The 25,672-nt window shown below is 48.3% G+C and overlaps 1 protein-coding gene across 4 annotated transcripts in view; it reads right to left on the bottom strand.

Annotated features, from left to right (window-relative positions):
- Nucleotides 1–25,672, bottom strand: part of SHROOM4 (shroom family member 4) — a 678,783-nt gene that overhangs the window by 221,504 nt on the left and 431,607 nt on the right. Inside the window, exon 1 of one of the 4 annotated variants that reach the window (XM_069648658.1) lies at nt 9,475–9,614. The exons of the other annotated variants lie outside the window; for them this stretch is intronic. The gene's annotated coding sequence lies outside the window, so the exon portion shown is untranslated. Of the gene's footprint in view, nt 1–9,474; nt 9,615–25,672 lie in introns of those variants that run through there. 4 annotated transcript variants of the gene reach the window in all.

The raw sequence follows: 25,672 nt of genomic DNA, 5'->3' as shown, positions 1-25,672 counted from the left end.
CCGGAAACCTGATGGGTTTTCAGGATTTCCCCCCTGAATATTCATGAGAAACGTGCATACATTTAGACTCATTGTTTGCAAATTTCTCATTAATATTAATGAGGGGTAGCCTGAAAAAATCAGACATGCATCCGCCCTCGAGGCCTGGGGTTGGATAAAGCAATCAATCCCATAAGAAGTTCTTATAGATACCAAGAGCAGAGAGGAGATTCCGGGCGTGGCTTTTAGGGGCATAATAGCTACTGCGTATGCTTCTATAATGGAGCACAAGCACCGAAACATTTACAGATCGGGGGTCACTATGTTTTTAATCCCCTGCAAAATCATTATCCATCCTGCCATATCATAAGTGCCCCCTAAAAAATACGAATATGGATGGCAGAAAACGGTCTGTCTCTCAATATTGAGAAGATTGAACTCCTTAGCTTCGATCGTCCCAAGCAAGAGAAAAATTAGGAACTGCCTATGCTAACTTTTGCATTGATCAACATCTTGTAAAAAAAAAAAAAAGTAATCATGGTAAAAACACTTGGTGTCACAATTGAGGCATCTCAACGCGGATGCTCAAGTCGCAAATGTTATAAAAAAATGTACAGTACTATCTAAGGTTCCTACGCCTGGTTAAGCCTTTCATTTCAGACAAAAATGGCGCTACCTTGGTCAGAGCCCTAATTATGCAACGGCTGGATTACTGCAAAACCTTATTAGGTGGAGCCGATGAATCATGTGTTAAAAAACTCCACACATTACAAAAAACTATTTTATAAATATATTTTTTTCCACATAAATACAGCGCATAATCCCTGGACCTGTCCACATATCCAGGCATTGGGGTAGAGTACATGGGATGGGGGAGGGGCAGTTGCCCCTGTTCTCCTTGAACAACGGGGACAGGAGTGTCATATTGCCTCTGTAAAGATTCTTCAACCAAACAGGTTTTATAAAAAAATAATTTAAAAAAAACACTAGATTGAGTGCCAGGCTTTTATAAATAACTCGACACTGCACGGCTTCAGGCTCCTCTCCCGCTGGGCACAGGCTTCCAGAAGTCTGAGCAAATGCTGCCGTCTTCAAAGTGGGAGGGCCTCCCGATCATCACCTCTGCCTCGATTGGCAGGGGTTGGGGTTTCGGGGGAGGACACGGAAGCCTGAGGCTGGAGGTAAATCCTCCACTTCATGGTCAAACTCGAATTCAGCAGTGTGGTAAAAAAATTCCAACTCAGATACCGAGAAAAAAGTGGCGGTAACAGAATTATCAATACTTATTTACCGCACTGCCAAACTCTAATGAGGACCCATGTCGTTTTTTCCAATTCATGCTGCCAAATGTGCCAAGACTGTATAGGTCTCCCCGAATTTCTGCCCATTGCATGAAATCAAAATGTGGTTCTGCACTGGTGTCAAAAATCAAAAGGTGGCACCCATGTACACTCCAGAGTTTTAAAAAGCAAGCAGAACTGCTCATTGTGCTGTGTACAATGCATCCCGCTGCCATATCTCCCAGGAGCCTGCAGAGTTCCGGATTGGCTCTTCCCGGGTGATAGCAGAGCCATGAATGGCTGCACAGATGGAGAATGGGCACACATCTCAAACTGTGCCTGGGAGGATGGAGGGGCGAGGTTGAGACTTTTTTCTAGGGCCATCCCATTCAAGGTAATGGAGCCGGTTTAGAGGGTTTTGGGGAGGAGGATCTCATTCAAGTATATGGGTGGCATTTGGTTTGTTTGGAGGGTGAAAACATGAAATTGAAAGGTGCAAGCTCTGGCAAGCAGCTAATAGTAGCGATTTTCATAAGTCAATCTGCTGCTAGTCGTGTTTACTCCGACGGCCGTGTTCAACTCCGCAGCCAGGCTTGACAAATCTGATAGTCCTTTGTTCCTTTTTATATATTGTATCCAGTTCCTCCCATGCAAATTGCAAAAGTCCTTCATCTCGGTTAACAACTTATTCCTCATCTTTCCTCTGGGCCACCACATACCAGTGTTCACATAATCAATGATCTTCAAGTCTAATGGGCTCTACTTCATCCCAGTAGTTTTGGCTCCTTCTCCTATGTGTCGGGGAGTAACTATATTTAACTTGCTGTACCCCAGGTGATCGTCCTTATCCCCAGAGCCCGAGTCCTTCCCAGTGAGGTCCTCCCGCATTCAACCACTCATAAGGGGGACTGTTGGGTAGCGGCTGCACCTCCCTAGCCTCACAGAAAGGGGTTCCCCTCTGGGCAGAAGTGACAAAAGTAGGTGAATCGTCACACTACTTAATCAAAATAGTTATAGGCAGTTCCTAAACTTACAAAATTCCATTTGTAATGTCCTTATTGTGCCTCCAGACTGGAAAATATACTTTACCAAGTGAGTTCCGTCATAGAAGTGATGACTGGGGCTTGAGGCACTGGATATCAGAAAATAACATGGTTTTTTGAACCGACCAGTCTAATTAGAATTAGAGGCTGATGGGTAAAATGCATTTTGCAGGATGTTAGCTGCACTTCAGAATACTTGTGGCGTATTTAAAAGTGACACATGTTGCCCTTTGTTGCAAGCGCAAAATTACTATACGCTGGATAGGAGGTCCCCTTTGAATGCACTTTTTCAAAAGACGTAGGTGGAAAATCTGCACCACCTGCTAGAAGGAGGGGGGCAGGGGTGTGAGACTTTCACCTCCTAGGATCCCACAGGGACATTGCTGAGCCCATGTCATGCAGAACACCTTGTTCCGGTTCTAGCATTCCACTTTGCATGCTGGCACTCGGGGTTTTGGGTTTCCCTTAGAAGCCCCAGCATGCCAAGCGAAATGTCAGAACTGGGTCATGTTTAGATGCATGCCATGGGGACACTTGGCAGACAAACGGGGGTCACTTCGTCCATTCTGGGGGTCTACTGGTGTAATCTCCCAGCCAGCACAGGCGGAGAATTCTGATCAGATCATGTGTCTGTGTCACGATGCTGGGATGTGAAAGAGGGCAGGGTGAGACATCGCTGTGCTTTTACTGTCCTCCACTTGGGCACTACTGTGATGTTGGTCTTCAATTGAATGTGCAATGCATCAGTGTGTCTTATTAGTTTCGGCTATTGCATTGGAGTACAACTGGGAAGGAAAAGACCCGTGAGGAGGGACACAGTGCGTGGATTTTGGGTTATTTACCCCACCCATTGACTGGCTAAGGCCATGCTAATCACTATTGTCATTCCCAACCCACTAGCCAACCCCCCAACTCCCTCTCGTCCCCTCTTAAAAACACCTCCTCCTGGGGTCGCTTTGGTCAGGCTTTGTCAAGCAGCAACATCACACGCTGGCCTGCCAGTGATATTTCTAAGCAGTCTGCCGAGTGTTTAATGTGTTAATTGCAGATGTAAATGTTCTACTGCGGTACTAAAAAGGTCTTAAACAAGTATGCCTTTCACATCGATTTAGATCGGGTCCTTGCAATGAAGTCCTGTTAATAATCACTTTAAAAAGTCAACCGCTTTGGCTAGTGTATCGATATTAGATAGGCATTTGCCAGGTGCTGCCATCATATGCCCATGTAGTACCATGGTAGCAATTGCCTATTCGAATACCTACACAAACGCAAAAACTGTTGGCTCAGCAGATGCTTGTTATTTAAATTTGATCCCACACAATGGGATTTGAACCCCTTAAAATGTCCAGTTTACCCCAGTATAACGTAATAAGTTTTCAACAACCGCCGACTCACTGCATTCCAGACTTGGGTACAGTTCTCAATTCCTAGCCCCCTTTTTCGGCCCTACCACCTCGACCTGTGTATTAAAATCACTCAGACGGATCCTTCACGTCTCTGCCAAGGAGTGGATTCCTGTCGGAGGTTGCGCTGCTCACATGTGTTAGGACAAGACCAACCTCAATACAAGAAGGGAGTGTGCAAAGGCTTGAGTGATGCAGGAGAGTCGAGGGAGAAGCCAGCACGAGCCTCGAGTGTCTACAGTGCCTCAGCCATGGCCGCAAGGCTTCTAGGAGGACCCTAGAGGTGGAGCCAGAATGGGCCTGGAGGACTACCATTATCGGAGTGTCATTAGCCTCATCCAGAAACCTTGCCTACAGAACCGGACTTATGGGCTCTGGAGGTGCGGGGGCCCGGGAGAGATTGGGGATGTGCTGAGCTTAGATAACCTCTTCAAGGCATTTGCGGATCTCTGGCACAGCTCCCCCCCCACCCAGGGATGGTTCAGCTTTAATGAAACACCTGGTGTGTCTCTAAAGTAACGGCTCTTGCACCCTCCCGCCACTCAACATCCTCCCCCTGGGCAGTCTGAAACTGTTCTGCCTAATGATCCAGCAACCCCGGACCACTTCACCAGGCCTGTAAACAAGGCAATTATATTTTATATTTGTATTTTATTGTTTAAAGCATGGACCCAGTCGAGCGCAGTGGAGCGCTGCATAGAGTGCGGGTGGCATCTTTTAACAGTAGCACAGTACTGTGAGTTGACGTCTGTGCGTCGGTATTTGTGCCCATTGGAATTAGTGCTTGGTCAGGTGTTGCTGAAAGCCATGTTTTAAGAGATTTGTGAAACTGGAGAATTGTGGGGGCATTCCGAGCCGACACCGGGTTTGAGTGCCAGAAGGTGGGTGCATGACGGGAGAAGAGTTGTCTGCTGGTCCTCTTTGCAGATGAGTTGGGAGGCATTTAGCGTCTACCCTGTGCTGTCCTCATTTTCTGGTTCCTGCTGGTTCTGATGGAACATGTATAGCGCGAATTTGGAGAGGGTTATAAAGCACCCACCAATGGGAGTGCTCCAGGCACCAGTACCGTCCTTCTTACAGTGCCGCTTGTCAAAGCACTTCCCATTTTCAAACATAAATACACGTGTTCGTTTTGGCACGTAGGCCATATGGAATTCCCGCCAATAGCAAACAGTGGCACCTGGCGGGGGCCCAGAGACCTTGCCGTCCTCCTACGTTCATGAACCTAACGTGTAAGGCTAACACGTCACACGTGACGTCTGGCCTCCACCAGCAGCCTCATGGGGGACAACCACGTCTCATGTGGACCGAGAGGCGGTATCCAGGTGCCCACAAGCGGCCCTGTCATCGCAACTGGTCTCAATAGTTCACAGCCATCCCTTCGGGTTGACATTTAAAATGTCGACGTCTTGCACAAGGATACGCGCAGGTGAAGGCGCTAGGCTGGGAATAATCAACAATTTTCTTAAGATATTTATTCCTGTCTACAAACCTGCACCGTGTGTTAACAATCACCTGTGTGAATGTTTGACAGATAAACTGAAGTGACACAGCGGCAAGTTCTCATTTGTTATTTTATTTTAACAGCGTTTAATAATAAATATTGTGTAGTGGGGAAAACAGCAGGGAATGTGAAGGAAAAATCTTGCTACCACGTCAAGGTACACTGGCACCACTGAATTAGAAGCGGCTGTGGCGATTCAACAGACCTCAAACCTTGGCCTTCTCCCATGGGCGCGTTACCAATTCTGCCCAACAGTAACTCGAGGCAGGTGAAGGGTTAAAAATAAGCCTCAACAAAGACCATGATTTAAATGTCTTCCTGTAAACTTCATGCTCCTCCTTTCCTACATCCTTTCTGACTTCTGACTTCTAATCTCCAACCCCCACAGGGACCATTGATCCTAGTCATGGGCACAACACGGCCCAATAAGCGACCATGCCACACACACCATAATCCAAATTGACCCCACAATTGGGCAAATAGTAACTGATGCCACAATACGCGCTTATTCACAATTATGCACTTCACCAATGGACATAATCGATATTGATTCTTCCAAGGTATTACCCACTCAGGTTCCACTTTTCGACCCCCAGAGACTCTCAATACACCATCAATCAAGCCATTCCACCCAGATCCCTTCTGCTACATAGCCATTGGCTAGGACCAACCCACCCCCGATCCCCAATCCCAACTCACAAGCACTCGCGAGGTCTTTCGCTGATCCGCGGCGCATGCGCAATCTGCTTACTACCACGCGCATGCGCCGGGACCAGCGCCAAGACACTACCCCTCGCGCATGCGCGACCAGAGACCAACGTGAGTCAACAAACAGTTCTTATGGCGCCGCCCGGCGCGGTGTGCAGAAGCAGCAGAGCACCGCCGGGGACGCCAGACAAAGCATACAGGTGAGCCTCCCAATCTGGGGACAGCACGCATCCTTGCTCACCCAAGGACAATGTTTAGCATTAGCGCAGGTTTTTATTTTTAAAAAAATTCACTATTTCTCACTTCTCAACAACAGGAAGATAACTGCGATCTATCTATGGCTGGGTACACACAGGAGCACTCGTCCAAAGGGCCCCTGATGTACATCTAGGACCATCCAATTAGATATTACTACTATTAATACTGCCAACGCGCACAACAGGTGAAACTACACAAGGGCTATTCAGGAAAAGCCCTTGATGTTTTCCACCGGTTTCCTGTGCAATGATCACAGCCAACTTAAACTTAAAATAAACGAATGGGAACAGTGACGCACCATGAGGGGATCCTTCCCCTTTTCAAGATCCCACCTATCCCTTCAACCCCTTGTAATTCCTTCTCTCTCAGGGCCCAACAGGAGCCAGGACTGCCGTAAAGGACAGTTTACAATACAGAACCCCACGGAGGGCACACAGCAAACCGCAACTGGGTAAGAGGCAATTACCTCAATCTATTTCACCACAAGCCCAATTCTAACCAGCTACTTACCTCTCTCGTCTTTTCCTCCCTCCTTTTCTTCCAATGTTTTTCTTCCCTTTTCAAAATGTCTATATATCAACACATCAATGTGTTTTGATGTCATGTTGTTACCTATCACTATGTTTGCACATCACCTAAAAACACCACGACTGAAAAATTGTAATATTTCACTACCTGATCACTAATTGAATATTGTTCAGCCTTGAGAACGACCGTAAGGTCGAAACACGTGTCGGCTGACCTCAACTTGCTTAACAAAGTTCTTAATAGTGTTTCTCATAAACACATGTATTTAGAAACAATCACCGGAAAACACCGAACAATAAACGAATTAACTTCGTACCAACCAAAGCGTTGAAAATATTTATTTTTAGCAAGATAGCCGGGAGCAACAAACCCTTCTCTTTCAACTTACCAAACTGGGGCTTAGGCTAAACCCCAAGACCGCTCCTGTGATCTTGCCTAAACTTGCAACAACAATATAATTGGAGCTTAGCACTGGCAGGTTCCATTCCTAGAGCCTAAAACCCACCTTAAAAATAAGATAAGCGGGCAACAAAACAGGAGCCACAGAGGTGTGCTGAAAATGTGTATAGATCAAAAAGACACTCAGTAAAATGCACTAAGTATGTATTGCTGTGACTTTATGCCCAATGGTTAACGCGTGTTTCGGCCTTCGGGCCTTTTTCAAAACAGGACATATACTGGTTAGTCATACAGAATGCACCATCAAAAACGTCTCTTGCAATGAAGAAAATTCAATGGTCAACTCTCAGTTGTTTCAGGTTAATCCCTCATTACACATAATCACAGAGTTCAGTTCCCCTCGTGGCCGCGATCCCTGTAGGAACGGGTTTAGACGAGTTGGTTCAACAGACGCAAACCCTGTCGCAGAACATATCTCCCTGAATACCCCACGTGCTTTATATACAAAGTGCTGAAAATGTGCCCTCACGAGTCAGCAGCTCAACGATTCTGTTCTATACTCGGAATCCTGCTGCTTTTATTCTAACTCTGGGACACAAAGTATCAGGGTGACAAGAGAAAGTAGAAGGGTGCAAGCTACTCAAGACGACATGCAATATCTGTATCCTACCCACCGCGGTATATCTGTACTGTTGGATACCCCCGTAAAGCGCTAGCTTATGCATCTGTACTGTTGGATACCTCCGTAAAGCGCTAGCTTGTGCATCTGTACTGTTGGATACCCCCGTAAAGCGCTAGCTTATGCATCTGTACTGTTGGATACCTCCGTAAAGTGCTCTGTTGCTTCGGGAAGATAGGTTTGTGCTCAATAAATACCATCACAATAATAATAATAATAATAATAAAATATATGCGCATATAGATTTTAAACTACGTGCATTTGTATTTGAGAGACCTTGGATACGGCAGTGGCAGTATGCTGCAGGTTTTTCTCCGTATTTATGATATGATGGGTTGTTTATAACGCGCTTTGTACCCAGCGGTTTCTAAGCACGGACCCGGGAATCGAACCTGTGGTGCTCCGTGTCTTCTTGCTTCCAAGGCGAGCACGTTGCCCCTGAGCTATCCGCCCGAGACTTATTACAGCGTAGCTGTTAAGCGCTACAGAGTCTACGGATTTAAAGAAGTACACCTACCTCCTGTTTTAGCGCCTCAGCAGATCTCTGCTCACCTAGCCCTGCTCGCTCGCATCTCCGTCTCGCAGTGAGATATAGACACCCTGAACGGTTTGGAGCCCATGCATTGCTGCTCGGCCCCATACCTTGGGAGAATGTGCCCCTCGGATTTACCCCCAGGGAACCAAAGCAGGTTTAACGGCATGTTAAAGGAAAGGTAAGCAGGTGCAATGCGTCTTTCATTCAGAGGATGGAGGCCAATACCCGGCCAGGGATACCGAAGGCACAGCCTATGACAATAGGGCACTGTAGCGACAGCGCCATCCACAGGAAAGGGCCACTGAATAAACGCAGCTTTTAAAAACAAAAAAAGAGACATGTTGACTAACAAAAATATAGCTTGAAAATAAATATAGGCTGAAGTTTGGGGGGAGGGATGTACGTTGGTTGGGAGAATGGGGACAAGTAAAGGAAGCACCCCCCATCCCCTATGGAAAGTGGCAGTCTGTGGGTACGAGCCGTCCTCCACCGTGGGAGGCAGAGAGGGCGCATGGCCAGCCAAGTGCTTGCAGAGAATTGGTGTAGGTGAGATTGCATGGGTGACAAAGTACTAAAAGTTGCATTTAAATATCGAGGGCAAAACAAATTTAAAATAACTGCTAAAATGTGTTTTTAATTAAAAGAAAAATCCTGGCAGTAGGTATTTTTTTAAGTCTGTTTTTGTGATAGTCTATAAAAGTCAATATGTTTTGGTCACGTCTCACCTAGAACCACAGAACAAAATCAGGCAAACGTGTTTAAAGTGTCAGATGACTGCCTCGCAGAAAGACCACCGAGCGACCAAAATATTCATCCAGAGAGCGCGTGCATACTCACTCTGCAGGGAACCGGGTAAAAGGAACGGAGAAGGCCCAGGTGTACTCCACAAAAATGTCGCTCGTACTCTCCAGCAAACTCAAGCGACAATTCCCAAACTCTGGCCATGCTCAATCTGCCAGGGGGAAACTCCAGCTACCCTACGTGTAACCCACCGTGGCCTTGCTCAGTAAGGGGGGTTCCGACACAAATATGCAACGGCTGGTTTAAGAGAAAATTAAAATGCACAGGAGGACTTGATAGGCAATTTCCAAATGACACGATTTAAAAAAAAAAAAATCAAAACACAATGGCAAGCACCTTCTATAAAGAAAGACCTACGTTTAATCTCACGGCCGGGGGAAAATCCATGCTCTAGGCCCGGGAAAATACCCTCGTGTAGTTCTTCAAAGCGCCTAGAAGCAGTATAGCGGCCGAGATGTGGGGTGAGGCATCGTCCATCGCCAGCTGCAGAGGGGCTGGGCTCTTTGTGGTCTGTAACGCGCGAGACGGGGGGGGGGGGTACACACTGCTCCACGGCTAGCCCTCCTCCCCAAGACTTCTGTGGAGCCAATGGGCTGCTGCGCGGCCGCTGCTATTCTCACTCAGGAAAGAGCGAGGAAGTGATGTTGGGCGGAGATAAAGCGCTAGCTTCTAATGTCCTGCAATGACTCGAATGCAGCCGGGTCTTTTAAAAAGGAGGGCTGCCATTTGATGGCATTTTCTTTTCTTGAAGTTAGGACCTTCCTGCGCAGCGATTTGTATCTTGCAGGCCATGGGTATTGGGGAATCCCATTGCAAATGGAGGTGGACCTCGTTACATGGAGATTGAAGCAAGAGTGACATTAGTCTCCTGCGTAAGCTCAGCGCCCGCCACGCCGCTGCTAGAACGCGCAAGAAACTGGGAGTCGTCAAACTTTGCATTGTTGCCTGTCATAGCTCCCAGCGGAGCAAGATTAAGTAGTGAACTTGGTGCCGCGCGGCTGTGCCCCCGCCTCCCCCCCACTCCACCCTCATCTCAAGGGACAGTCTGCACTCTGTGGCGATGTACCCAAAGACCTTACTTGTTCGCGACCTTTTCGGAGGGTGCGTTTAGGATGCATTTGGCAATTAGCGATAGTGCCAGCCGCCATGACTGCACGATATTGGACCGTTACTGATGGTCATTAATGGGCGAGAACTCTGAAAGCCAATTGGCTCCTGTTCTTCAATCGCACTCGCCTGGGATTTAACAATATATCTTCTATGTGTCAAACATCACTGTGGTGTTGCCAACTCGAATTTCAAATAGCGGTCAGGAGAGAGAGAGTAAAGGAGCGTTTTCCCAGGAGCAGTTACCTAATCTATGAAAAATAAACTATACCACTCGGTGCTTCCAAAAAACCTTCTCAAATACGCAAGTCTTCTTTGGAAAAATGTATTCATTAACCCGGGCACAAGTGTGGGCCCACCAGATGGGCACACGCTAAGGTGGAGTGTTACCAATTTACCTCCAGGCAATCCATGGTTTCCCCCACCCTAATACATACTCTATACATGCACACACTCTAATGGAAGTGAATTCTATGATTTAAAAAATGTAACTGTCAGGGTTGGAATCTCGCTCCACACAGATCTGTGTAGCTGGCACAAACTTCTCAGATTTCTTTTCAACACACCAATGAAAGAAAACGATCGTGTTCGAGTGATGCCTACCCTTGAATTCGGCCATCTGACCATCGGTCTTAAAGGTAGCCTACGTTTACCTCAGAAAGCACATTTTGGAAAGCAACTCAGCGAGGATGCGCTTGGCAAATAGCACCAATTCAGCTTCCAGGCGGATAGAGAATTCACAAAAACAGGACCCCAAGTACCAGTAGCGGCGAACACCCTTGTTGCAACAATTCACTCTTTATGTCGCTACACTTGTAAAGACGTGATGAAAAACAGACCAAATTAAATACACAGTAAATTCCTCCCTGTCAGATTTAGTGAGCAGAAATGCCTAATCACCTTAAATAAAATGAATAATGGAAGTCTAGGCAATGAAGTTTGGGTGTAGGAATTCTCAGTATCTCGGGAGGATAACTCGGGGGCAAAGCGCTCTCATGGAAGCAAGATGACGCGGAGCAACACAGGTTCGATCCCCGTCCGCGCATAGAAACCTCTGGCTATTGAGCGGGTTATAAATAACTAATTACAATTATAGACGAAGCCCCCCTCCTATTAGATGAAACTACTAGCAGCTAAAGAAGCAGGAGTTGAGCCTACGGAGGTCAGTCACTTGGGGGGCGGTGAGCGGTGGGCGGTGAGGGAGTGCCGTAAAGTGCTCCAGGTAAGCAGGAAGCTGTGAGAAGTGCAAAGGAAGATGGATTCCCTGGTTAATGTGAGTCAGGGACCTCTAGCACTGGGCAGGTCTTGCCACGGAGCTAGCATTGTTAAGGAATCCCATGGCACGCCTCAAGCAATCCCACTTGAAGGGGTGAAGCACGTTAATTATGGGCAAGTAAAGTACATTTAAGCCACATTTATTTTTAGTCAAACCCTCTGCAGGTAATTTTCAACACTACATCAAAGACACTAAAATTAGAGCTGAAAGTAGTTTAGCAAGGCCAACGTAAGAGCACCGTTATACACCTTTCCACGAACATGAAACCAGTATTTGTGCTGCTCCCCAGTGGAACTGATATACTCTGCTTTTCAGTTTTCAGAATGTAGTTCAATTGGTTAAGGAGCTTTGCATTTGGACATCATTCACGTTACAGGCAAAGCTAAAATGGGATTCAACCATCTTGGCTTCTCCAAGTCTCTTCCACCAGGGATGTCTCTTTGGAGGCTGTACTCGGTGCATATGTATTTTGGCTTCTGCAATAAAGCGGCTCGCTTTTCAGTAAGTGGGGCCCCTTTGTCACACCAAGGGAAATTCTGACACACACCAGCAGATCAGATGCCTGCTGCTCAAAACCTCTCGACCCGCAAGCACTTAACAGACCCAGGACTTCAAGTGCTCATGGACGGGACGCCCATGCCCAATAGCCATTGCTCGGCTAAGTCTGTCTGTCTCTGTCTCTCTCTCTCTCTCTCTCTCCCCCCCCCTCTCTCTCCCCCCCCCTCTCTCTCCCCCCCCCTCTATCTCCCCCCCACAGAGAATAGGAGGCATGTCCCAAGTGGAGCTCACTGGGTGAAAATATTGTGGAATGAGTACTTTACTCCGGTGAGAGTATTAGGTGCAGGCAGTATGAATTGATTCAATGTCAGTCTTTTATGACACAGCAAGCAGAAATATTCTGCAAAACGGCGTCAACAAATCAAAACCTAGCACTTCCGCCTGTGTGTCAGCCTTTAAGCCCCATTAAAAACGTATTCAGATTGGCCAATCAGTGGAGGGCATGTTCAAATATCGCAGAAAACCCCCCCAAGTATGCAGCAGAACAGATGTACCTCGGCGTCATGTCAGGGGAGAGGAAACACAGGTGGTGGGGTGGAGAGGATCTTTTTTGCAGTTTTCAAACCGGTTTTTATTGTGTATTTGTAAGATGCCTAGCCAACAAATGGTGTTTCAAGGCGCCACAAGGCACATAAAGGGTGGGGGAACATAACAAAAACGGTCCTACTAGGCCATGTGACATTCTGTCGTGGAAGTGCAGAACAAGAAGTGCGAGGGAAGGGGGGAGGGCGGGGAGGGGCAGTGCAGGTTAAAATGTGCAAGAGAAAAGAAAGGGGGGGTCGTGGAGGAGGGGTGGGGAGGGGGGAAGCCACAATGGCTAGGCAAGTGCAGAGGGCAGGGAGACCATTGCAGAGGGAGGCTCCTATGGAGGACAGAGATCTACCCCCACTCTCTGCTTAGCAAAGTCAGACAGTCAGGGATGAGTGTGCAAGAAGAGGAGGAAGTAGGGGGGGAGTTTGTAGGAGACCTACGTGTCGTCTGCATAACACTGGAAGTGAGGAGAGAAGGACGAGATGAGATGGACCTGAGGGGCAAGGTAGGTGTTGAAGAGCTACAGCAAGGGATAGAGCCTTGAGGGACACCACATGTGGAGAGTGTGATAGGGGTCAGAAAAGGCGAGGTCAACTAGTCCAGTGCCAGTCCCGTGATGCCAAGTGTGTCACGGAGCCAATTAGTCACAGTGGCATAATTTACCATGTCAAAGGCAGAGGAATAAGAACAGGTGGAGAGTTGGAGTCGAGATTTCAGAGCAAGTTTTCATGGGTGTTCAGAAGAGCAGTTTATGTGCCTCTGGCTGCTCTGAAGCCAGACTGGTGGTCGTGGAGACAACCAACAGATTCAGTGTGTTGGATTAGTAGGAAGATAGCCAGCTTCTCCAGGAGTTTGCCCAGGAAGGGGTTAATGGAGATAAGATGGTAGTTAGCAGGGCAGCAGGGGTCAGCACATGGCTTTTGAGGAGGATGCACAACGGAGTGCTTGAGGAGTAGTAGGAAGGAGCCAGCAGCAAAGGAGCGATTCCAGAAATAAGCCAAGGCTGGCAATGTTGTCCTCGATAGTTCTGGAGGAGCAGGGGAGCACCTGTTTGGAGGAGACCTTCATAGAGAGAACTGGTCTATAGACCTCATCCTGTGCTATGGGTAAGAAAGAGGAGAGTAAAACGGGCTGAGGGGGACAAGGAAGGGTTGAGATCTGGGTAGGGAGAAGGGATGGTAGAAAAGGGGAGTGAAGACAGGCTGTCCTGGGTTTCCTGAGAAGCCAGTGAAGTACAGAGGGCTAGTGAATGGGAGGGGAGAATGTGGAGACTGCACCAGGATTGGCGAGTTCCTTGTAGATTTTAAACAGTTTGCCAGAGTGGTTAGTGGCCCCAGAGATGCAGGCTTGGAAATGGGCCCTCTTCTTCGAGCTATGGAGAGTCTGTATTGATGTTGGCCTTTGGCAGGCCAGTCAGAGGATGAGCCCGATGCCTGCCACTTCCGCTCAGCCACTTTGCACTTGCGTTTCAAAGAGGCTAGGTTGGAATCATACCAGGTGTTGCGCTTGGAGACAGGCTTCATGCAGATCGTCATGGCACAGGCAAGAATGTCCAGAGTGTTGGTGATAGAGAGATAAAGATTGGCAAGGGCAGAGTCAGTGTGGGAGTCAGAGGCAGGAGTGGGATTGAAAATGTTGGCAAAAGCAGCAACTGACACTTGCTTCATCGGTCGAATGACAGAGGCAGAGGCAGAGCAGGCAGGGGCTTAGCAGGGGGACCTAGGAGAACCAGGTGAGAGGAAAGGAGAGCAGTGTCTGCCAGGAGAGAGGTATAGTGGGAGGGTTGGAGAGGGGGGTGTCTGCAGAAATGACAGCATCCAAGGTATGTCTCGCAGAGTGTCAGCCCAGACAGATGAATGGTGAGGGAAAGAAAGTCACAGAGGCTGTGGAAAAGACTGGGGGACACATCAGGGAAGTAAAGGTGCATATTGTAAGTCCCCAAGAAGGAAAAGCTTGGAGGTGGAGGCAAGCAGCGAAGAGGAGAGGTGAGACCATCTCATATCAAAAAGGGAGACCGAACAAGGGGTCCTTTAGATGGTGGCGAGAGTCAAAGAGGGTTGGAGAGACACCAAGTATGCAGACGAGGCATTTGAAGGGAGAGTAGGACTGAGTGGGGTTGATAGTAGCAGGGACCCATTCAGGGAAGATCAAGACCATTCTGCCTCCAGACCGGTTATCTTATAGCCCCCAGGGAGGAGAGTGCAATGCACAACAAACTCATCAAGACATTTGCAGACATCATGGGATGTCACAGGTCGCCAAAACAGAGAGGGTAGCTTGATGCAAGGAAAGACACCCCATATTAGAAGTTTAAGGTAGCAGAGCCTCCCAAGTCTATCCAAAGGTGTGTGCAAAGACCGGATCACTCAACCATTAGGGCCAGCTCGCTATTGCCAGCAGCCTGCCAGACAGACTGCAACACCCAGCAGAAACGCTGCAGTGAGATCAGATTGCCAACTTGGAAAAGACGAGCATGGGTGCAGATCATCACAATGTTGGAGAGGGTCCCCAGAATGGCCCTCATGTCACCTATTCAGATGACTGCCCGAAGGATGAGAAATGACAGATGTCAGTCACTGTTTGGCAAACTCCTAGGTGGACCGCTGCATTCCACGTATGTGAACAGATACACTCTTATGCAACCGTTCAAGCCCTATCCAGCTGATGTCTTCACAGGTACAGATGCCCCATCACAGGACTAGGTTGACTAATGATAAATATCCAGCCCTGCTGACATTAGTGACACCACGACATAGTAACGTTAGTCACAAAGTAAACCCGCATCCCTGCATGAAGTTACACAGACACGCACATGCACAGACTAAGAACATGCATACACAGTTCCGTAGATCGAGGACAGATGCACTCACATACTGTCAGAAGCTTTTTTACTTTCACTAGCCAAACACAGAAAATCAAGAAAACAAAAAGTCACGCAGAGCACACTTGCAACCGCTTCACTGCAACTAACAATATGTAACTTCAGGAACCTATAAGGAACCTGGAAGAGCCAAATACTACAAACCCCTATGTAGGAAAACTATAGCATGACTGTAGTGAATTCACATGAAGCCACAGGCCTCAGAATGAGGAACGAAGAGATGCAGATTCTGCAGCATGAAGCACAGGGCTGGTGCTCGCAGCCAAGGGCGGGAGGAACATTCCTGTCTCCCAGGGCAAGGAGCCACCTGCAAAATAGCAGAATAAATCCTCAGTGATTGCAGACCAAAAAGCGCCATTTTGCAGTCTTCGTCCACGTGACGCAGCCAAGCCAAACAATAGCCATTTACCGTGGTGAGAAGAGAAGAGGTTCCCAGCGAAGACGGACAGAATTGTTACATGTGTTTCGCAATGAACATTGCAACCTGCAGGCACTCTCCCAGGCTAGGTGGCTATACCAGTGGCAACAAAAGGGGGACACAGTATTTCCCATTACTGTGAAAAGGTACACTGAGCGCTGTTTAAGGAAGGTATGGTATCAAACAGTGAAGACAGACACAAGTGATCACAGGTGTTTATTGTACTTCAATTAGGTTTGAAAAACACCCCATCTAATCCTAAATCTAAGGATGGGAGCAAGTTACGACCATCAAAAAATAACGCTGTCCTACTAGAGTCTGGTCAAAATCAAAGGGCCTATACTAATAAACCTATTGCCATTCCGTACTTCTAAATACAAAGGGAGTGGGAAACAATGCTATACAAAAGAAAAGTGTTCAAGAAATTATAGGTCATGATAGTTAAGCCTTTAGCTACCCTTCCCCAAGTTTTCAGCACGGGATAAGGTGGCACACTCGAGCTTAGCACGCACTCTGGCTTTTCAAGCACAAGGATGCAGTTGAAAATCTCAGTATCAGGACCTTCTGTGCCAAAGTCTTATTTCGGAGGGCCTGATGCGACAAACAGACATTCAAAGTTCCTTTCTCCTCAGGATTCTCATATGCACAACTTCTCTGGTGATTCACTGTTCACCCCAGGCCCCCCTCTGTCGGGCTGAGGCACACTTTGACACAAAACCTTCAATTGGTCCCCCTCTGCTGGGCTCGTACCAAATCTCATTTTCCAAACTTTCTTTACTATATCAAAATTGAAAACTTTCGACTGTGTGTTGGATTTTGCTTGACCCGTTGCAGGACCACTTCGATTCACAATTCTTTGTTCTCTTCTTAATGTAACCATTTAACTTTCACTTTTGCCACTTCTCAGCTAAATACCTTACACAGACCTTTGATTGAGCAGCCACACAGTGCCGGACCACTCTGTAAAAGATATTGCATAAAAGTCTATTCAAAGTTCAAACACTCATCAGCAGTTTAACTTTTAATTGCGTCTTTTCTCACACGCGCTTTAACAATCAACATTCCAGCGCTCACCATACAAAATGACCACTTGCAAACTTGGCTTCAACACACACCAGTCTTGTATCAGTCTCCCCAACTCACCAGCTTTGTTGATTTCACGGATACTGCTTTGTTCTTGGAGCCAAGGATGGTACCACGGCAGCTGCTACTTCTCCCCACCTTGATTGGCGAAACGGGAGGGCCCTGGGTATCTCCAACAAACAATCCAGGATTCTTCAGCCTGGTTTTTTGGTCGTACACTTTCTAGTCTCAAGGGCTCGTGAAATTAACAGTCTCTTGTTGGATAGGTCAAGGGAATTTCCCCTTCTTGCGATCCCCTCCTGTTTTGCCATCTTACTTCTCTCGTTCAGCTGCCATCTCGGAACTGCTTGTGTGCTTTCCTTGTGTGCTTTGCCTCGCTCATGGTGTGCCTTCATGCTCTGCTTTTTATCCGTGTGGGAAAGCTTAATGGAAGTCTGGTGTGAGCGATGGTCAGTAATTGCCTGACCTCACCTGACCATTGTATTGGGATACGTCATGTATACTGCTTGGGTGTTTAGTCTGATTTTTCTCAGAGCGGGCTGTCCGTGTGAAAGTGTTCATGTAGGAAATGGGGGAATTGGGGATAGAGTTCCTACGTATCCTATCTGATAGGATGGGATAAAGGTGTTACAGGGAAAAGGAGGCCGTGTTTCGCCATCCGGCGTACCACTCTCACCCCACAAAGACTCCTCATCCAGGTGATCCTCCCGCACTGGTGCACCCCCAGGAACTGGATCCAAAAGCGATGGCCGCTTCCTGGCCACCTGGATGAATAGATCCCCAGGGACTAGTGGGTGAGACACCTTCTGGTTTCTCACAGCTGTGAAAAGAGCAGGGTCCCATTTCCTGTATGATCCCTGTCCGTTTGGAAAATAAAAGACAGTTCTGCTTTTCTCCATGGCGGAGTTCTCTGTCATTTCCAGGGTAGGGTTCGATGGAACCTGGGTACCCTACTAAGCAGCGATTTATGGTGTGAACCCCTGATCCTCTGGACTACTTTACAATGTGCACCCCAAGTGCTCCCTGCATCCCCAGTTTCTCACTGGCATTACTCCAGGGTGTTTCAGTTCAGGCCCTTCAGTGCACGCTTTTTCTAAGTTCCAGAGGCCCAGCTGAGTGGCCGAGTTTACCTGCCCCCGAGATCCAGACTGTGCAGGCACACCACAAAGAGGCAGCGGGTCCGTCCCCCTCACCAGGGCCTCTCAGTCAGGTTTATTTTACTCACAGGTCAACTTTGGTGTATTTGTGACACTGAGCACATGCAGAGACAGAAAGTTACCATCTCACCACTCCCATCAGTGGGGCGCATATGAGAGCACCTCCGTCCCAATTGACATGTTAATGCTGGTGGAGGTGCTGCGGATTGCTATAGAATCTGGATGCCTTCTGAACCTGCTCAAAGCAGGCGGCTTCAATAGGAATCCATGTACACGACTCCCCCATGCATGCATATGGTAGGGGGCATTTAAAATCAGTCCTGTACATGAGATGAATGTAAATGGAAACCCTGGATCACCCAGATTCCCGCGCTATGTTTATGACCACTGACAAAAAATGCATGGCGTGGACCAAGTGCACTCATATGCAGTCACCTCTGTGCAAAGCCCAGGGTGGGGCAAAATGACACCCCTTGATACGAATCAAAAATGTATAAAACTTCTTGTTCTTCGGTTCTACATGCAGCGTGCCTCGAGCATATGTGAATGGCATAACATGCTTCGTCTAATCCCCCCCCCCTCCCAAAAGGGGGGGGGAATCAGACAAAGCACTGATCCTCACCAGCAAAAGTGAAAGCAGTAAATATCAACAAAGAGAGCTAGTACACAAGTAACTAAATCACAGTGGCTTTCCTGAATACCTCCTGCACAACAGAATCTCCTGGAAAACAGACACTTACTCAACATCTCCTCATTCCCACTCCACCGTAGTCTCAACCCCCTTAGGAAATAGTTAAACGACTGGATCATGCTTTCTGCGCCTGCGCAGGGAGCAGAACAATTGCATGCGGCAGTTCCAGCAGGGAGCAAGCAAGATCCTCCAAGGGCCAGAGTAGGTGGGGGTAGACCCTCAGATCGAATTTGGAGTCTCTTTAAACAATAACATCATTTTATAGACAATGTTTTGCTTAATAGAGAATGCCCTTTGCTTAGAAATACTATAAAACAAAGGATTTTGCTGGACGACCCAATGGCACACATTGACAAAGGGGCGTAGGCCAGTTTTAGAGCCTGGCAAACTGGGTGATGGCCCGGGGCACACAGTTGGGGGCAAGCAAAACAGCATTTAGCATTCAGCCTGTTAGTCTCTGCGCTGGCAGAGCAGGGAGCCGTCACCATGGAGCAATACACAGACAAAGGGAGGGGACCAAAGCCTGCCCTGCCCTGATCCATCTACCTCATCTGATGCAGACAATGGTTAAATAAGCTGATCAGAGATTTTTTAATAAAGCTCCCATCTCACAAATTAACATCTCTTTGTAAAACTAAACAAAGTTGGGTGTTTATGGTGCAGGCTTGTTTTTTGCTGGATTAATCAAAAAGGCCAGAGAGCCTGTAGGAGTAAGTGTGTGTGTGGGAGCAGGAGTGGGAGATCAAATTAGATCACTAAAAGGAAGCCATAATGCGTGGGGAAGGAATTGACATTCATTTACAGTCTTCTTAGCAGGTGACTGGGATAATTGTTTAGTTAAAGGATATTTTAGGGCAATCAAATTAGGGACTCCATGTCATCTTAACACCACTGTGGCTTCTTGTGAAAATCATTGTTTTCTGATGTTAATCCAGTTCAGCCAGAAGACTACAACTCCCAGAATGCTATGTCTTGTACATAAAACGTCTGGACTGTAAACACGTGCTCAGGTAACAGTCACCTTTCCAAACTGTGCGCTTTACTGAGAGCCAGAAAAGATTTGTATATGCAAGGAAAACGCATTACTGTTACCAGTTAGGTTTGTTGCTGCCCTTCAATGTTTAGGAAAGGGGCCAGGAGTTGGAAGCATGGATGTTTGAAAGCTGTGGGGATTGTGCAGGGGATTACCTTCTTTATTTGATTCTGTGTTTGTGCTTTTACTGGGAAAAACATGTATGTGGAAAGTGGGACAAATCGAGAGATCGCAGCTGTTTTTGATGGAGAGAACACACCATTGAGAGCACTGATGATCCTGGGCGAAAGTAGTACCTCTTTAACACCCTACTCCTCCCCTATCAACCTTCGCTTACCACACTACCTAATGCCCCCATGCACGTACCTTTGCTGTCGATTCCAAGCAGGTTCCAGTGGGATGAGCAAGAGGTCTAGAGCAATGCAGGTCATGAGGTGAACCAACACACCCGCTCTAGTATCCGGAATGATCCAATTGGCCGGCTGTCATTCAAAACAAGAGCGGCAAGAGAACAACGTGGTCTTCATCTCGACACAAACTGAGCTCTGCACAGAAGGGCAAAGCAGGGAAGCAGCTGGTGTCTAGAAGAAAAGCGCCCCTGTGAAGCAGGAAGCATACCAGAGAGGAGGAGCTACACTCACCGGTGACCGAGGGTGCTGGGCCACTGCAGAGAAACCAACACTAAGCTGCTAAAGAGACCCGCAGAAGACTTGGGAAGGACCCGGTGAGCATAAAGAAGCCTTAGAACATGGGTGCACAGTTGCGGCCCGCCATGCCCTTTTGACCGGCCCGCGAGGCACAAAGACTTTCCTAATGGAGGGCGGCCCGCGGCCGCCCTCCATTAGGAAAGTCTTAGTTGTCTTCCGCGCCGGTGAAAACACTGGCCCTCATTGGCTCAGCACACACACGCATCACGTCGCTCCTACGAGCCACGTAATGCGTGTGTGCTGCACCAATGGAGGGCCAGCACTACGGCTGGCGTGGTCCATAAGGCTTGATGCCGGAAGGCATTTCAGCCTTGGACCACGCCAGCCGTAGTACGATTCCAGCGTTCCAGCTTACCTGCCGCTTACCTGCCTGCCTTCCAGCACGTCTCCGGTAAGTGCTCTGTTTGTGTGTGTGTGTCCGGTTTGTTTTGCTTTATGTTTGTGTGTGTATGTTGGGGCGGGGTGTGTGTCGGATGTGTATGAATGTTTGTATTTCAATGTATTTTGTGTGTATGTTGAGATGCGGGGGTGGGGGGGTGTCGGATGTGTATGAATGTTTGTGTTTGAATGTATTTTGTGTGTATGTTGAGATGCGGGGGTGGGGGGTGTGTCGGATGTGTATGAATGTTTGTGTTTGAATGTATTTTGTGTGTATGTTGAGATGCGTGGGTGGGGGGGTGTGTCGGATGTGTATGAATGTTTGCTTTTGAATGTATTTTGTGTGTATGTTGAGATGCGGGGGTGGGGGTGTGTGTCGGATGTGTATGAATGTATTTGAATGTATTTTGTGTGTATGTTGAGATGTGGGGGGGGTGTGTGAATGTTTGTATTTGAATGTATTTTGTGTGTATGTTGAGATGCGGGGGTGGGGGGGTGTCGGATGTGTGCCGGATGTGTATGAATGTTTTGATTTGAATGTTTGTTGTGTGCCGAGTTGGATAGTGGGGGTTCGGGTCTGTATGGGTGCTTGTTTGTGTGTGTGCTGAGTTGGGTGGGTGGGGGGTTCGGGTCTGTATGGGTGCATGCTTGAGTGTGTGTGTGCTGAGTTGGGGGTGGGGGGTTCGGGTCTGTATGGGTGCATGTTTGTGTGTGTGCTGAGTTGGGGGGTGGGGGGTTCGGGTCTGTATGGGTGCATGTTTGTGTGCTGGGGTGGGGGGTTCGGGTCTGTATGGGTGCATGTTTGTGTGTGTGCTGAGTTGGGGGGTTCGGTTGGGGGTGAGGGGGCCATGGGGCATAGTGTTTGGTTGGGGGTGAGGAGGCCATGGGGCATAGTGTTTGGTTGGGGGTGAGGGGGCCATGGGGCACAGTGTTTGGTTGGGGGTGAGGGACATGGGGCATAGTGTTTGGTTGGGGGTGAGGGACATGGGGCATAGTGTTTGGTTGGGGGTGAGGGACATTGGGCATAGTGTTTGGTTGGGGTGAGGGGGCCATGGGGCATAGTGTTTGGTTGGGGGTGAGGGACATGGGGCATAGTGTTTGGTTGGGGGTGAGGGACATGGGGCATAGTGTTTGGTTGGGGTTGAGGGGGCCATGGGGCATAGTGTTTGGTTGGGGGTGAGGGGGCCATGGGGCATAGTGTTTGGTTGGGGGTGAGGGGGCCATGGGGCATAGTGTTTGGTTGGGGTGAGGGGGCCATGGGGCATAGTGTATCTATGGTCAATAAAATATATATAAGTTAATTAAACAGGCGAGATACAATAACTAAATAGAAATAAATTATAACAATGGAAAATGTGTAGTACAAAATGTAAGTTTGAAATGCAAATAAAAATCGTTACCCCACAAAAACATTCTTTTTCCATGTGTTTAGTACAAATTGGGGGTTTAAAAAGCCTCCTGCCACGCCCCGCCTACCGCCCCGCCCACATTTACTTTTCGGCCCACTATAGCCCTCATGTAAGGTACTTTCGGCCCTCTGTCAAAATCAGTTGTGCACCCCTGCCTTAGAAGATCCTGAGAGACCCGCCAACAACTGGAGGGGGACAGCCAAGACCCTGAAGGTAGTAGGGTGGCTAAACCCAGGGTTGGGGAGACCCAGAGGGTGCAGGAGGCCTGAATAAAAGTAGTGAGAGACTCTTCACCAAGACAGATCAACAAGGTGAAGGAGATCTGGGACCCATACTGGGGAAGTACATCCTGAACAGCAGTAAAGGGGAATGCAAACTTTGTATGTACCAGTGGTACATCAAGACCTTGGCAGAAGAGTAAACCTAGATGGTTCTTCATCGCATTGCCTGCAAGCCAGTCTGCTCATATGGGTCTGGGCTCCTCAACAGCTTGGGAAAGGCATCCAGGCTGTTCCTCTTCGTTGCAGTACCTGGATGTCGAGTCTGCTCATAAGGGTCTGGGCTCCTCAACACAGCTTGGTTAAGGCATTGAGGCTGTTCCCCTTTGTTGCAGTACCTGGAAGCCGGGTCTGCCAACAAGGGTCTGGGCTCCTCAACACAGCCTGGGAAAGGCATCCAGGGTGTTCCTCTTTGTTGCAGTATCTGGAAGTCAAGTCTGCTCATAAGGGACTGGGACCCACAACACAGCTTGGTTAAGACATACAGGGTGTTCCTCTTCGTTGCAGTACCTGGATGTCGAGTCTGCTCATAAGGGACTGGGACCCACAACACAGCTTGGTTAAGACATACAGGCTGCTGTAATTTGTCGCAGTTCGTCGTCGGATCATAAGGGTCTGGGACGTTCAACACAGCTTGGAAGAGAGCATCCAGGCTGTTTCTATTTGCCACTGCACCGAGAGTTAGGTTGGCTCAACAAGGTCTTTGACCCATTGCTTTTCAGCCAAGAGGAGAAGATTTTTGTGAACCCTGAAGAGACAAAAAGTGGAGGGAAACAACCCTTTCGAACTTTGGGGAACTTGGGCACCTTTTTTTCATTTAAACTTTGATGGAGAATTACAGAGCATTACGTTTAGTTTGTGAGGGGCAGGCTCGGATTTGGACACAGGATGTTGAACTTACTTTGGACATTCTGACACAAACCGATGAATTTGTTACTTTTGTTGAGGCTGGGAAACCTCTCTTAGAGATGCGGCTAGTTAGGGTTTCCTCCAGAAACCCAATTTGTGTTATTAATAAAAGTCTTCGCCAATGAACATGCCACTCTTGTGTCTGAGTCTTACTCCTACACCCTCAGAAAAGGTAGAACATAGTTACGGTAGCTACAATAAATAAATAATGCCAACAGTTTTGAGGTATTTAGTAAAAAGCCTTTCTTTCTTGCTACTGTGGGTATTTAAATCACATGCACATACTGTTACAAATGCATGTCCAAGTTGCCATCATTTGACAGGTTTTGGCAGGATATGTAGTGCTGTAGGGAGTATGTGACAGCATGGCCAGCAACAGCAGCAGTTGAGGCAAGAATCGTCACCCCCGACTGGAGGAAAGTAGCAGGGCATGTGATAGGATAGGTTATTTGTAACGCGCTTAATACCCAGAAGTTTCTAAGCGCAGACCCGCGGATCGAACCTGTGATGTTCTGTGCCATCTTGTTTCCAAGGCGAGCACGTTTCCCCTGAGCTATTTCCCGAGACACGCGCAGGATTGGGAGTCCAGCAAGGAGGAGGTCGTAAGGGAAACAGGTGTGGGGGGCATGGAAGGGAGGAGAAGTGGGGAACATGGCTGTCAAATAGAACACAGGTTAGTTAGCCCCGGCAGATTTGATAAGAGCCCAAGAGATGTCCCAGTCCTGGGTAAACTGTTCTCATAATCTTTTGCGACCCCAAAATCTAGAGCATAAGTAATGGCTATGACTGAGCATCCAACACCATCTCATGACCAGATGGTAGCAGCAACGAAGACGGAATCTTCAACTCACGCCGACTCTCGAGGCACTGCACGTGCTCTATACGTGAATAGTCCGGAAAACGCAGGCGACTTTTCTTCATGGCCCATTTCTTTGGTAAACCTACAGTGCAGGGTTCTGAACGGAGGAGCCATTTCACGGCCATGAACACGCCGTTATTCGTTTAGGATCTGACCTTCTCGCACTACACAGTACCCTACGGATTCCTCTGGCGCAGACCGAAATTCCATCAGTAGCGTTCATCCCGGAGGGAAAACCCGAGAACAATGGAACCGGCCTGATGGACACACGACATCAGAGCGCCCCAGCCCGCCACTTCTATTTTGATACAGGAAAAACACAGAGGAATGCGCATGATTAGCCGTGTTTATGTTCCTTAGCCCTCTTTCCTTCAAACCCCCTTTGCATCCAACACGCTCGCGCTGGATTTCCCAGAAGAGCGCATTCCACTGGACACACGTGAAGGAACGTACTTTGCAATTAGCCAGTCTCCGCAGGAAGAGCCCCCCTCCAGCGAGCACCGGCCCATGAAACAATGCCCTGTTTATGCGAGGAACTCCACAACAGAGAACGGTGGAGGCTCACCTCAACGATGTCAAGATGGCGGCCAGCATCTGCAAGGACCATGCCAGAAGCCTATACCCAAGACCGCTCTGGCTCGGTCTCCGATGAAGACAGGCGTGGGCGCAAAGAAGGAAAAGAAACGAGACTCTGTTCACTTTTCAAAAAGATTTATGTGGAGGTAGACAAGTGCACAGGGTAGCAGGACCTGCTGCCTGGTCATGTGAACTGGGAGCACCACCTCGGCCAGAGTCAGAACCGGCCTTGGGGGTGCGGGGGCAGGGCCCCTTTAGCCCCCGCCACGTCAGCTCGGGGGAGTCTTTCAAGGGCTCCCCCGAGCTAGCGTTGTGGGAGAAGGCGCGGCGGGCGCCCCTTTGTTATTAAATGCGCCCGCGGAGCGCATTTAATAATAGGGTGCTGATGCACCCTATTCATATCATTGACTCCTAGTTAAAAAAAAAGTGGCCCATCCTGCCCCGCCCCCCGGGGTGTTCAGGGGGGGGGCGCCAATTGCTGCCCCGAAGGTTGGCCCTGGCCAGAGTAGTAGGTAGGAGTGCATTGGCACGTGTAGTGGAAGGGGAAAGAGTAGAGCTTGAGTGAAGTCTGCTATAAGAATATAGCTATGACCAGGGCAGTTTCTTACCAACTTGGTGCCCAGGGCGAAACACCAGAATGCGCCCCAAACCCACCCCGACTGGCACACGTCACTCCCAAACTACACCTACGTGTTGTGTGACAA

This window comes from Ambystoma mexicanum, chromosome 2q (assembly GCF_040938575.1).
Source record: "Ambystoma mexicanum isolate Mex_15411 chromosome 2q, UKY_AmexF1_1, whole genome shotgun sequence".
In the NCBI taxonomy this organism is placed as follows: domain Eukaryota; kingdom Metazoa; phylum Chordata; class Amphibia; order Caudata; family Ambystomatidae; genus Ambystoma; species Ambystoma mexicanum.
Note: the sequence above shows the minus strand (reverse complement) of the source record. Positions and strands in the feature narration are given on the sequence as shown.